The following is a 12,328-nucleotide window of genomic DNA, read 5'->3' on the forward strand; positions in this document are numbered from 1 at the left end:
CCATTCAAAGTGGCTGGGGGTGTTTGAGATGAGATCCATAACTGCTTATGCCACAGTTGAGAAGCTGTGCCAGAGTTTTACAATTCACAGGATACCAGAGGTCCTCCTTTAGGTCAATGGAAAGGTTTTTAATGGTGCCACGTTTCAGACGTTTATTACATTTAATAAAATCAAACATATCGAACAGCACCGTACAATCCTTCATCCAATGGATTGGCCAAGATGATAGTGCAGGCTTTCAAGGCTGGCTTGAAGAAGCAACCGCCCGCATCTCTAAACACCAAGTTGACTAGGTTCCTGCTATTGTATAGGATCATCCCGCAAACGACTACTGGAGTCTCTCCAACTGACCTGCGTTGATTAAGAACTAGGTTAAGCCAGGTGTTCCCAAATTTAGTGGGAAGGGCGAAGACAAGCCAGAAGAACCAGAAGACAAACAAAAATTATTTTAAAAGTGCAAGAGCTAGGGCAGCACAGTGGAGCAGTGGTTAGCATTGCTGCCTCACGGCGCCGAGGTCCCAGGTTCGATCCTGGCTCTGGGTCACTGTCCATGTGGAGTTTGCACATTCTCCCTGTGTTTGCGTGGGTTTTGCCCCCACAGCCCAAAGATGTGCAGGCTAGGTGTATTGGCCAGACTAAATTACCCCTTAATTGGAAAAAATAAATTGGATACTTTAAAAAAAATTTTAAAGTGCAAGAGCACCTGAGATGGATGTGCAGATATCCAAAGATGTGCAGGTTAGTGTGGATTGGCCATGCTAGAATTGCCCCTTACTGTCCAAGATGTGTAGGTTAGGGGGGGTTACGAGGTTAGGGTGGGGGGAAATAGGTGAGGTAGGGTGCTCTTTCAGAGGGTCAGTGCAGACGCAATAGGCCGAATGGCCTCCTTCTGCACTGTAGGGATTCTATGGATTCTATAATCCAATTGTGTTGTTCCTTGTGTCTTAATAAAGCTCGTAGTCTCAAAGGTGGAGTAGATGCTTTATTGTGAGTTTGTTCTGTCTTCAAAGCTCAACTTACAGCCACCTCAATGCTCTCTGCCTGTGTCTTGCTACCAGTTCTCCCTTCTGTGAAGTGTGTCCTCACTTCCTGTTCCTCTGTATTTATAGCTCTCCCGTCCTCCCTCTAGTGCTTGCTCAGTTGTATTGCATCTACACTGATACACAATCACCACATCCCCCTTTTTTCTTTATATATTTTCTGTACATTGTTAAAAAAATTGTACAAAACAGTTAGATTACTTACGATATGTGTATCTATACAAGTGATGGTTCTATTGCATATTTTACAAAGCCAATTTATATTTATGGCTCCAATCTTCATGAAAACATTTATGAGTCCAAACTTGATGAATTTGTTCGTTGAGTTTTTTCTTTTTTGTTGTTGACGTGGTGCTATTGACATTGCAACTCCATTGTGAATGTTGTCGGTGTTCTTGTTATTTTAAGTAACCAATACGTCATCCTGAGGTGTTTGCATGGTCGTACCACTGATGTTAACTGACATGGACTTTTTTCTGTGCTTGTGGTATCGATTTAGTATGTCATCTGCCCTGAAAGCTGGTGTGCTTGCTTGTTCTGGCGCAGATGTGAGTTTACGAGATTCGTTGTCATCCCATGGCATGTTTGTAGTCTTGTCATTGTTTTGCAGTGTGCTGTGGCATTGTCCTTCATGTGCAGAGTTGTACCATTTTGTACAAGTCGTAGTTTCATTGTTGTTGTTTCTGTCTTTGTTGTTTTTGTTGTCGTTCTTGTTGCTGTTTTTGTCGTTTCTGTCTTGGTTCTTGTCGTGCTTGTTGTTGTCTTTGTTATGCTTCTTGTTGTCTTTGTTCTTCTTCTTGTAGTTTTTGTTGTTGTGCTTGTAGTTTTTGTTGTTGCTGTTGTTCTTGTTTCTGCAGTGCTTCTTGCGATTTTTGTTGTTCTTATCGCGCTTCATGTAGCTTTTGTTCCTGCTGTGATTGTTCTTGTTTCTGCTCTGCTTCTTGTGGTTTTTGTTTTTCTTGTTGTGCTCAATGAGTGTCCCATGTGGATAATTTGAGTCATTGTCACAGTTATCGGTGCGAGTGCCCTTTGTGGAATCTGTTACATTGAACGTTTCGTCTAGAGAATGGTGAGAATGATCTGATGTTCCATTGATGCTGGTGACATCAATCATTTGTGGTGGATTTGCTTCCTCTTCTTTGTTTCCTTTGTACTCCTCTTCTGGAGTCATTTGTGGTGGTTTTAATTCCTCTGCTTTGCTTTCTTGATGCTCCTCTTCTGGAGTCAAAATCTTCAAGATTTCAATTGACGTGGTCTCTCTGGACATTTGGTGCTCCTCTTCTGGAGTCAAAATTTTAATGGTTTCTATTGACATCTCACTGGACTCTTGGGTGGCCCTACTCTGTGCTTCTGTACAGACGAGCTGAGAACTGTCAGTCTCGCTGTGATCCTGCACCTCCTGTATGTCGAGTGTGATCACCTTGTCACTGTTTTCGCATGCAGTGGGTAGATTTACATTGTCTTCTTCTTGATTATGTGAGCTTGGTAGACTTTCATAGTCTGCTTGCGGTTGCTCAGATACGGCGGGTTGACCTTCATGGTCTTGTTCATGCATGGTGTTCGCTATGGAGTGTTTGCTTGCTTCCATTTTGGAGTCTTTCAACGAGCTGTCTGTGGAGGCTCGCATCACTCTCTTTGTGGAGTCTTTCATCACTCTCTCTGTGGAGCCTGTCATCGCTCTTTCTGTGGAGTCTTTCTGGGCTCTCTGTGTGGCGTCGTCTTCATCTTGGGTATTGCTGTCATCCAATGTATCAACAATCTGCCATGGCACCATGGTGTTGGATTCATCTACCACGAGTAGAGTCGTGTTGAGCTTTGCGACCGTGTTGCTGATGCTGTGATCAGCATATCCGAATAACTCAGCCATGTCTGAGTAATATTGTTCAAAAAACAAATCATCTTTTTTTGTTTTGTGATTGTTTTTGTTCTCTTCACTTTGGGTGGTGCAGACTGCTTGTTCCAGGGTGTTGTGAGAGTTATTTTCAACTGCTGGTGTAAGTTCAGGCGTTTTTCTATCTTTTGAGGTAAGAAAATTGTGTTTTACAGCTTTAAGTATCTTGTTTTTAATTTTTGGGCATTTCCCTTTTAAGTGGGCATGGTCCGGATCCTCAGACGTCATGACGCCCGTGACGTCATGCTTAGGAATCAGTTGCGCATGCGCAAATCGGTCTTCCTTTACCGTGCGGGTTTGTGTCCACTGCGCATGCGCATGCCACCGTTCCCACGTCGGCATGGCGACATAGCCCCAGAATCAGAGAATCCAGCTCTTGATTCGCAAAATGTCTGAGATATATGGGGCGAAGAAGCAAGGTGGGTTGGCAATTAAAATAACCCGGGTTACTTACCTGTAAACACTCCCATGTTCAGTCAAGTATGATATCCATTCAGGCTTCTGGATGGAGGCTATGCTATGTGCTCATGGAGTTGAGGTTCCTTTATTAAAGGTGCAGGTTGTATCCAATTATCCCAGTCAACACTTGCCTGCAGGAGGAATAGATAACAAAAAGTACATTTTGCTCTTTAATTATAATACCTGGAGGAGCCAGCATATTCCTCCCATCCTTGTGTGAATAATTTAAGCCTCCCTCGCTCATACTCTGCCCCTTATTCAAACTACGGAACTCCTCAAACCCCCCATTCTCACAATGAGAGTGTACGGTAGTTGCCTGATTTTCCAGGGACTGTAAATCATTCTGGGTAGGAAGTGGGCAGAAACATCTAATTGAGACCCAGGAGTTAAAATAGGCCAGGCCTTTCTCTGGGACGGTGGGTCAGTTTTTAAACTTACCTTGTCATCTATCTGTACAAAACATGCCCGGAGTTAACAGCTGGACCATTGGTTATACCGCATTGATGTTTCAAAGCCATATTAGCCAGGTGTAGCAGTGCACTAAGGTCAGACATACATGGAGAGCCCCCAGAAAGAACATGGAAGACCGAGCAGAAGAAATCAAACTCCAGGAATGGGAAAAGCTCACGCCCCCATGAAACCTTTTGGCAAAGTTTGTTGGATGAATTTTAAAGAGAACACTTGTAAATTTGAAGATTTTCTTGTGAATTATTATTACCCACTTGGTATTTAAAAAATATTTTATTTAGCTTTACATGAGAAAGACTATATGGCTATCAAAAAATCTAAAGACATGCAAGTATTGTCATTGGTTTGCTGTGTGGCTTGTTGATTTATAATTGGTCCTACATGTTTTCATTGCATTGATCCGGCATGCTTGACTCCATCTAGAGTGGTTATGTGAATCCGTTAAAAAGTATGATTGTTTTTAGGCCATTTTTAATTTGCCTGTTGACCCAATTAGGCCTGAAATTTGTGGGGTCTGTTCAGTAGCAGTTAATTAAAACACTGATCAACCTGGTCTGAAACCACAGACCTCATCCCAAATCATTGAATGCAATCATTTGTAAGGCTAGGCCTTGCATTGCAGCTTTTAGGATGCTTCAGTTGTTCTCTCTGCTGGAAGGTGGAGTGGCCTTGGAACATTTTGGGCTGCAGAAAGATCTAGCCAAAGAAGTATTTACTCCCAGTGGTGCTTTTGTCCATTTAGGCTGTGGCGTAATGAAAATTGCATTGTGAATTTTGTCCACGTAAGACTACCATACACATATACCAGCTGAGGGAGTCTAGAAAAAGGAAAAAGGAATCCATGTTTCAAGAGAATATGTAGTTCTGATTCTGAATGTTTCTCAAATCTTTCTGTTTCTTTTCAAGAAGCCCATAATAGCGACAAAAGCCTGAAAGGTCTTTGTCTATTTTCTGCAGACAACATTTTGAGTTGTAGATTTACGGAGCATGTTGAGGTTTTAACCAAAAAGCAGAATACTGCAGATGCTTGAAGAACAAAGAAAATTCCAGCACAGGAACGGGCCCTTCGGCCCTCCCAGCCTGCGCCGATCCAGATCCTTTATCTAAACCTGTCTCCTATTTTCCAAGGTCTACTTCCCTCTGTTCCCGCCCGTTCATATACCTGTCTAGATATCTCTTATATTATGCTATCGTGCCCGCCTCTACCACCTACGCTGGCAATGCGTTCCAGGCACCCACCACCCTCTGCGTAAAAATCTTTCCACGCACATCTCCCTTAAACTTTCCCCCTCTCACCTTGAAATCGTGACCCCTTGTAACTGACACCCCCACTCTTGGGAAAAGATTTTTGCTATCCACCCTGTCCATACCTCTCATAATTTTGTAGACCTCAATCAGGTCCCCCCTCAACCTCCGTCTTTCCAACGAAAACAATCCTAATCTACTCAACCTTTCTTCATAGCTAGCACCCTCCATACCAGGCAACATCCTGGTGAACCTCCTCTGCACCCTCTCCAAAGCATCCACATCCTTCTGGTAATGTGGCGACCAAAACTGCACGCAGTATTCCAAATGTGGCCGAACCAAAGTCCTATACAACTGTAACATGACCTGCCAACTCTTGTACTCAATACCCCGTCCGTTGAAGGCAAGCATGCTGTCTGCCTTCTTGACCACTCTATCAACCTGCGTTGCCACCTTCAGGGTACAATGGACCTGAACTCCCAGATCTCTCTGTCCATCAATTTTCCCCAAGACCCTTCCATTGACTATATAGTCCGCTCTTGAATTGGATCTTCCAAAATGCATCACCTCGCATTTGCCTGGATTGAACTCCATCTGCCATTTCTCTGCCCAACTCTCCAATCTATCGATATTTTGTTGTATTCTCCTCGCTATCTGCAACTCCACCAATCTTAGTATCATCTGCAAACTTGCTAATCAGACCACCTATACCTTCCTCCAGGTCATTTATGTAGATCACAAGCTGAGATAAAAGCAGAAAATGCCATAAAAATGCCGCAGGTTAGGCAGGATCTGTGTAGAAAGAAACAGAATTAACATTTCAGACCTGTGATCTTTCATCAGAACTTGGAGAAGTTAGAGATGTAATAGGTATTGAGCAAGGCACAGGTGGGGTAGGACAAAAACTAGGTCTGTGATAGGGTGGTAGACAGGGGCGATTAGTTCCACAGAATCCCTACAATGGAGAAGGAGGCCATTCGGCACATCAAGTCGGCACTGACCCTCTGAATGAGCACACTACCTCGGCCCATCACCCGCCCTATCCCAATAACCCCACCTAACCTGTACATCTTTGGACACTGAGGGGTAGGTTAGCATGGCCAATCCACCTAACATGGACATCATTGGACTGTGGCAAGGAACTGGAGCATCCAGGGAGAAAGTACAAACTCCACATAGACAGTCACCCAAGGCCGGAATTGAAGCCGGGTCCCTGGTGCTGTGGGGCAGGAGTGCTAACCGAATGACAGAATTGTTTGTCTTATGGGGCCAAAGGAAATGGTGATGGGGCAAGAAAAGAAACAAAAGATGTGCCTCAAGCACGGGTGTTGCTGGCTAGAAGACAAAAGCTGAAACACGCAAAGAGGTGTTCCGCAAAGTGGTCACCCAAACTGTGTTTGGTCTTCCCAGTGTAAAGGAGACCATGTTGTATGCCGGAAATATAGTAAACTAGATTGAAAGAAATACACCTGAATTTCTGCTTCACCTGGGAGGAGGTTTTGGGGTGTTGGAAGGTGAGAAGTGGTGAGTGGGCAATTGTCATGTGTCCTGTATTTGGCTTAATGGTGATTTAATTAGAAAATGAAGTTAATGATGATGTAAGGTAAGCATGACATCAAGAGTCAAATGACCAAGAGGCTCCAAGAGGGCAGACACAGAACAGCCTGTGTCCAGAGAACAATGTACTCACCGTGAGGCCTTTGTAAATAGTTTAAATAAATAGTTTAAGAACAACTAAATACTGATTATCTCCCAGTAACCCAGTAAGTGAAACCACATCAAAACAGGATGGGATGGTGTCGCGTGAAGGGGACGGGATGTTGGGGTGACTGAGGGGCATACTAGGGAATCACAGAGGGATTTGTCCCTTTGAAATGCTGGAAGGGGAGGGAAGATGTGTTTGGTGGTGGTATCATACTGAAGGTGTTGGAAAATGATGCGTTGAAAACCGAGGGGTAAATAGGGTGGAAGGAGAAGTGGAAACCGATTGGGGTGTGGTGGGGGAGGAAGCAGAAGTGCAGGAAATGTGGCTGACATATCTGAGAGAACAAAATCAGTCAGTGTTTACCACGTCAAGCAACAACCATGTCAAACCATTGTGATCTTCTCAAGGTGTTCGACTACCTCCAGGACAATGGATTGAGTTTAGTGCTGATTTTGCAGACTTGCCCGCTGGTGAACTCGTTGCCACTGATAAATAAAGCAGATTCCCAGTGTTAGAAATAGTTGCATCTACTTCTAAGTTTGATGACATTTTCACGTTGTTTGGAGTCCCTCAAATGGTAGGAAATGACAATTGAACTCCCATTCATCAGCAATAATTTAGTAAATTTGTGAATTGCCTGGATGTCACTCATTGAAATATCACACCCCATTGGCCAAAAACTAACGGAAAAATTGAGTGATTTACGCATACTTTAAAACAATTGAAACGTACAGCTACTGCTGAGAGCAAAGTCATGTCAGTATGAGATGCAACACTTCCTTCTCAATTACAGAGTGACTCTTCACTCTACTGGAAAGCCTTCAGCTACATTCATTTTTCCACATCATCCATGCACGCATTTTCCTGAGCTACCCAGCGGAGCTAATGAGCAACATATACGGGAATGCCATCGAGAACAGAATGAAAGTAGGTGAATGCAGAGATAAACAGGAAATTTAGAGCTACACCAGTAAAGGCCAGGAGATGAAGTGAAATATGATGGTCATGTTGGAAAATAAGCAACCTCTTGTGACATCCAGCCATATGCTGTGACCTACACAAAAGGATTAATGATTACTGCTAAGTATGGTCAACAAATCACCACACAAAAGGTGTCATTCTTGAAAGCACTGAAAACATAATTTGTAAGCATTGAATCCAATTCTGACATCAGCGTCTCAGATGAAGAACATGAATTAAATGAGATCACCCATGTCAGACGATTTCCTACTCGTGTGAGAAGATGGCCACCATACTCAAGTGATTGGGTTACGAAATGACCGGTTTTCAGTTGTTAACCTAATTGTTTATCTTATTGTATATGACTGAGTGCATTGTTAAATTAATAAAAAAAGGATTGAATCTACAATGTTACTCATGAAATTGTATGTTCAAGTCAAGCTTAAGTTTTTGTTCATATTTTTGGAAACAATGCATTGAGACAGGCTATGAATCACATTACTTTTTTTTCATAAATTTAAGTACCCTATTAATTTTTTCCCAATTAAGGGGCAATTTAGCGTGGCCAATCCACCTATGCTGCACATCTTTAGGTTGTGGGAGTGAGACCCACACCGACATGGGGAGAATGTGCAAACTCCACATGGACAGTGACTCGGGGTTGGGATCGAACCTGGGGCCTCGGCGCTGTGAGTCAGCAGTGCTAATCATTACGCTACCGTGCTGCCCAAAGCCTCTCATTTACTTTAAAAAAAATAAATTTAGAGTATCCAATTCTTATTTTTTCCAATTAAGGGGCAATTTAGCGTGGTCAATCCACCTACCCTGCACACATCTTTGGGTTGTTGGGGTGAGACTCTCACAGACACGGGGAGAATGTGCAAACTCCATATGCACAGTGACCCGGGGCTAGGATTGAAACTGGGTCCTCGCCGCCCTGAGGCAGAAGTGCTAACCATTGCACCACCGTGCCACCCCGCCTCTCATTTACTAAGAGGGAGAAGAATGCAACATATTTAAAACTGCGTTGTGCATCTTATCCACTTCAGGCTATCATACACTAGCTGGCGGAGTCTAGAGGGAGAATAAAATAAATCCATGTTTCAACAGCATGTGTGGTTCTGATTCTGAATCCTCCTTGCTCAATATTACTGTTTCTTCCCAACAATTTCAGACAGGCTATCAACCCTCTCTAGCCCTATATACCTCGACCTCCAAGGTAAAGCTGAAGTTAGACAATAGATTTTCAAAGGAGTGAAAGCTGAACAAGACAAAAACACCTTCGAACACTGATTTTAATGCTTTATCCGAATAAACTGAATCAAAAATTCCACGGATCCTTTCTTGCCTAACAACTATGGCACATGAGTGCATAAGAAAGGTTATCAGTATACTTGTCACAAGCTGACTGAAAGGCACATGTTCAGCTTATCACAGTGAGCATGTGGAGGACCCAGTAATCCTGGAACAGTCTCACCCAGTATACAGCAATACTGGAAAGGTCATTCCATCTTTAAAGAAAGAGAATACTATTACACTTGCAAAACCACACACAAGTCTCATCAATTCCAGTACCTTTGGAAATGTCTTTCACAGAGAAGCATTCAAAATGTATAATTTTCAGGAATTCTATATGCAATTTCTTTTTTGTTTCAAGAATTAAGAAGAGCGTAGGGTCAAAATATTAGCCAGTGACCTTTTCGATACTGTGTTTATTATTGATGTTTCAACTACACGTCCCCGGAAAGGTTCTGTTTTAAGATATGGTCAATATATAGAACAATGTTATGTGTGCAGAAATTGTGAAGCTGTAAGCGGTTAATGCACCGATAATGTAAATGCATGGGGTCAGACTCTCTGTCCCACCACACCCGTTTTCTGGTGCGGCACGTCCCTGCCGGCGGCGGGATTCTCCGTCTTGCCAGTCGCCCAATGGGGCTCCCCATTGCGGGTAGCGCCATGCCATCGGGAAATCCCCAGGCGTGGGTGCAGTATCCAGCCCATGGCATTTTTGGGATAGTCTCGATGTTATTTAGTTCATCATAGAAAATGTTTTAGGATGGCTTTCACCGGCTTTCAAAGATATATAGGACAGAATTGAAAGTTCACCCTGAGGCAAGCTCGGAAATGTTTGATTGGGCAGGAAGGTATAAGGTGGAGACCCAGCAGCCTTCCCAACTCCCCCACGATAAAGCTCAGAGCAAGAAGTTTTGAGGGTGGAAACTGGAAACTGGATTTCAGCGTTTTGTCTTTGTGAAAAATTCAAGTTACTTCTTCCTTTTGATCTCAACTGGATTTCAGCATTTTGTCTATGTGAGAAGTTCAAGTTACTGTTTCCTTTTGATCTGTACTTTTCACTCGCGATTTCTAGACTGAACCCTTTCTGTTCTGATAGTGATTGTTTGAGTTTTGCTCAGTCCCTGCGCAGTTTGGCCTCTGAGCATACAGTGCTGTTCAAATTCCATACAGTACTCTTCAAATTTTTTCGTATTATTTGTAAGTTGTTGCTGTCTTCAGCTTTAGAATATTTAAATCCATTATATACTTTTCTAGCTTCTAGTCCTGCAATGAGCAGTGCTATTTTCATTTTGTCTGAGGCTGCTGCTAAATCATTAGCTATGATATATATATCGAACACTTGTTTAAATCTTTTCCAGACATTACTTACATTACCGGTTATGTCCAGCTGAGGTGGGATTCCAACCCACATCATCGAATAAGCGAGGTCTTCCCAAGTCGAATGCCCGGTAGGAGTTTTTCTTGCCATTTTGGTCTTTCGGTGTCTGCAGCTGAGTAATCTTGTAGTAATCATCTGAAGCCATTCCTGGGTACCATGTGTTGTTCCTTGTGTCTTAATAAAGCTCGTAGTCTCAAAGGTGGAGAAGATGCTTCATTGTGAGTTTGTTCTGTCTTCAGAGCTCAACTTACAGCCACCTCAATGCTCTCTGCCTGTGTCTTGCTACCAGTTCTCCCTTCTGTGAAGTGTGTCCTCACTTCCTGTTCCTCTGTATTTATAGCTCTCCCGTGCTCCCTCTAGTGCTTGCTGAGTTGTATTGCATCTACACTGATACACAATCACCACACCAATCTGAGGTTTAAGTACAGGACAAGATTGTAAAGGAGCATGTGGACCATTTGCATGGGAAAGGGCTGGCCCAAGGGCCAACAGGAAGCATTGTGGGTTGCCCGATGCATGAACTCTCGGATCAGCGAGTAATAGGCCAGAGTGTTACTCCCCAGGAAACAGTGGAAACAGAGGAAGGTGAAATGTCAGAACAAGGAGAAAGTCCTTGTGGATAAGGCCAACAGTAACTATCTCAATAAAAGACCCTCAGTGACTGGAGCTATGTCGCTGCACAAGAAAGAACAAGTCACCGGACAGACGAGCTATTGATAGGTGTAAAAAGGTTTGTTATCATTACTCTTTTGGCAATTATGTAATTTAATTATTCCAATGTGTAAAAAGGGACTTAAAGGGGGAAGGATGTAGTAGCTAGCCCCTTTAAGTAGTGAGCCCCTTTTAAGGGATGTTCTCTGAGGGAGGAGTCATGTGGCCTGCCAGACCAATCAGGGACAAAAGTTGGGAATTCATTGGGACATGTTGGGACTTGTCCCAGCAGTTGGAGACTGGAGCTTGAGTATGGAAAGACTGTTTTTGGCACTCTGTAAATAGTAGTTTATAGTTGTAATAAATTGTGTTTCATAAGTTAACTGGTGGTGAAGCCAATTCTTGAAGTTAGAACAAGTGAGATAGGGACCTTGTCCATGGATGGGGAATGGCGTCACCTTTCTCCAGGAGGCCCAATGCAGTTAGGAGGAAATCGGGAACTCTCCTGGATCTCCTGTGGAATTAACCCCAGGTAGATGGACAACTGGTCCCTGAGAGCTGTCAGACAATCAGAGGTTGGCAGCTCTCCAGTACGGGCAGCACCACCGGGTACAGTGGCTCCTGTTGGTACTGCATTCCGGCCTGCAGGCAAGAACTGTCATGGATCTCCAGATAGAGGTGAATGTGGGAAGGGTACAAGTCGCAGGAAAAGGATTGCTGGTGAGGGTGCCGGGGGAGAAGGGTTGGAAGCAAGGGCAATGTTTTCAGTGGATGCCCCCTCTCTCTCTGCCATGTTCCTCGATAGTGTAGGGATCTCTGTATATGAATATACATGATCAATGTATGTAAATGTAGTACAGTAATTTCAACACTAGACGTCTCACTATCAGATGGTGTAAGAACAACTTTACCGCTCTTTCTGAAGAGCGTGCTTCAGGAGAGTGAACAGACAAGACCTATATTTGTTATAGAGAGAAGTTATAAGTTATTTCATGATTACATTGTATAGTTAGTTGGTTATCTTTACTGCATTTTATTTCTTTTACTAGTTGAGTATTAAGTACAAAAGACTCACAGAATATTATTTATATTACTCATTAAATTAATTAATCTTTCAAAGAAGACTATTGTTTATTTCATCAACTCAGCTGGTTCAAAGTGTAATATATATATTACGTAAAGAAATGTAACAGTAAGTGCCTGTGAAAAAGGCCCCCCTCCCCCATACGTTA

Source organism: Scyliorhinus canicula, chromosome 3 (assembly GCF_902713615.1).
Source record: "Scyliorhinus canicula chromosome 3, sScyCan1.1, whole genome shotgun sequence".
In the NCBI taxonomy this organism is placed as follows: domain Eukaryota; kingdom Metazoa; phylum Chordata; class Chondrichthyes; order Carcharhiniformes; family Scyliorhinidae; genus Scyliorhinus; species Scyliorhinus canicula.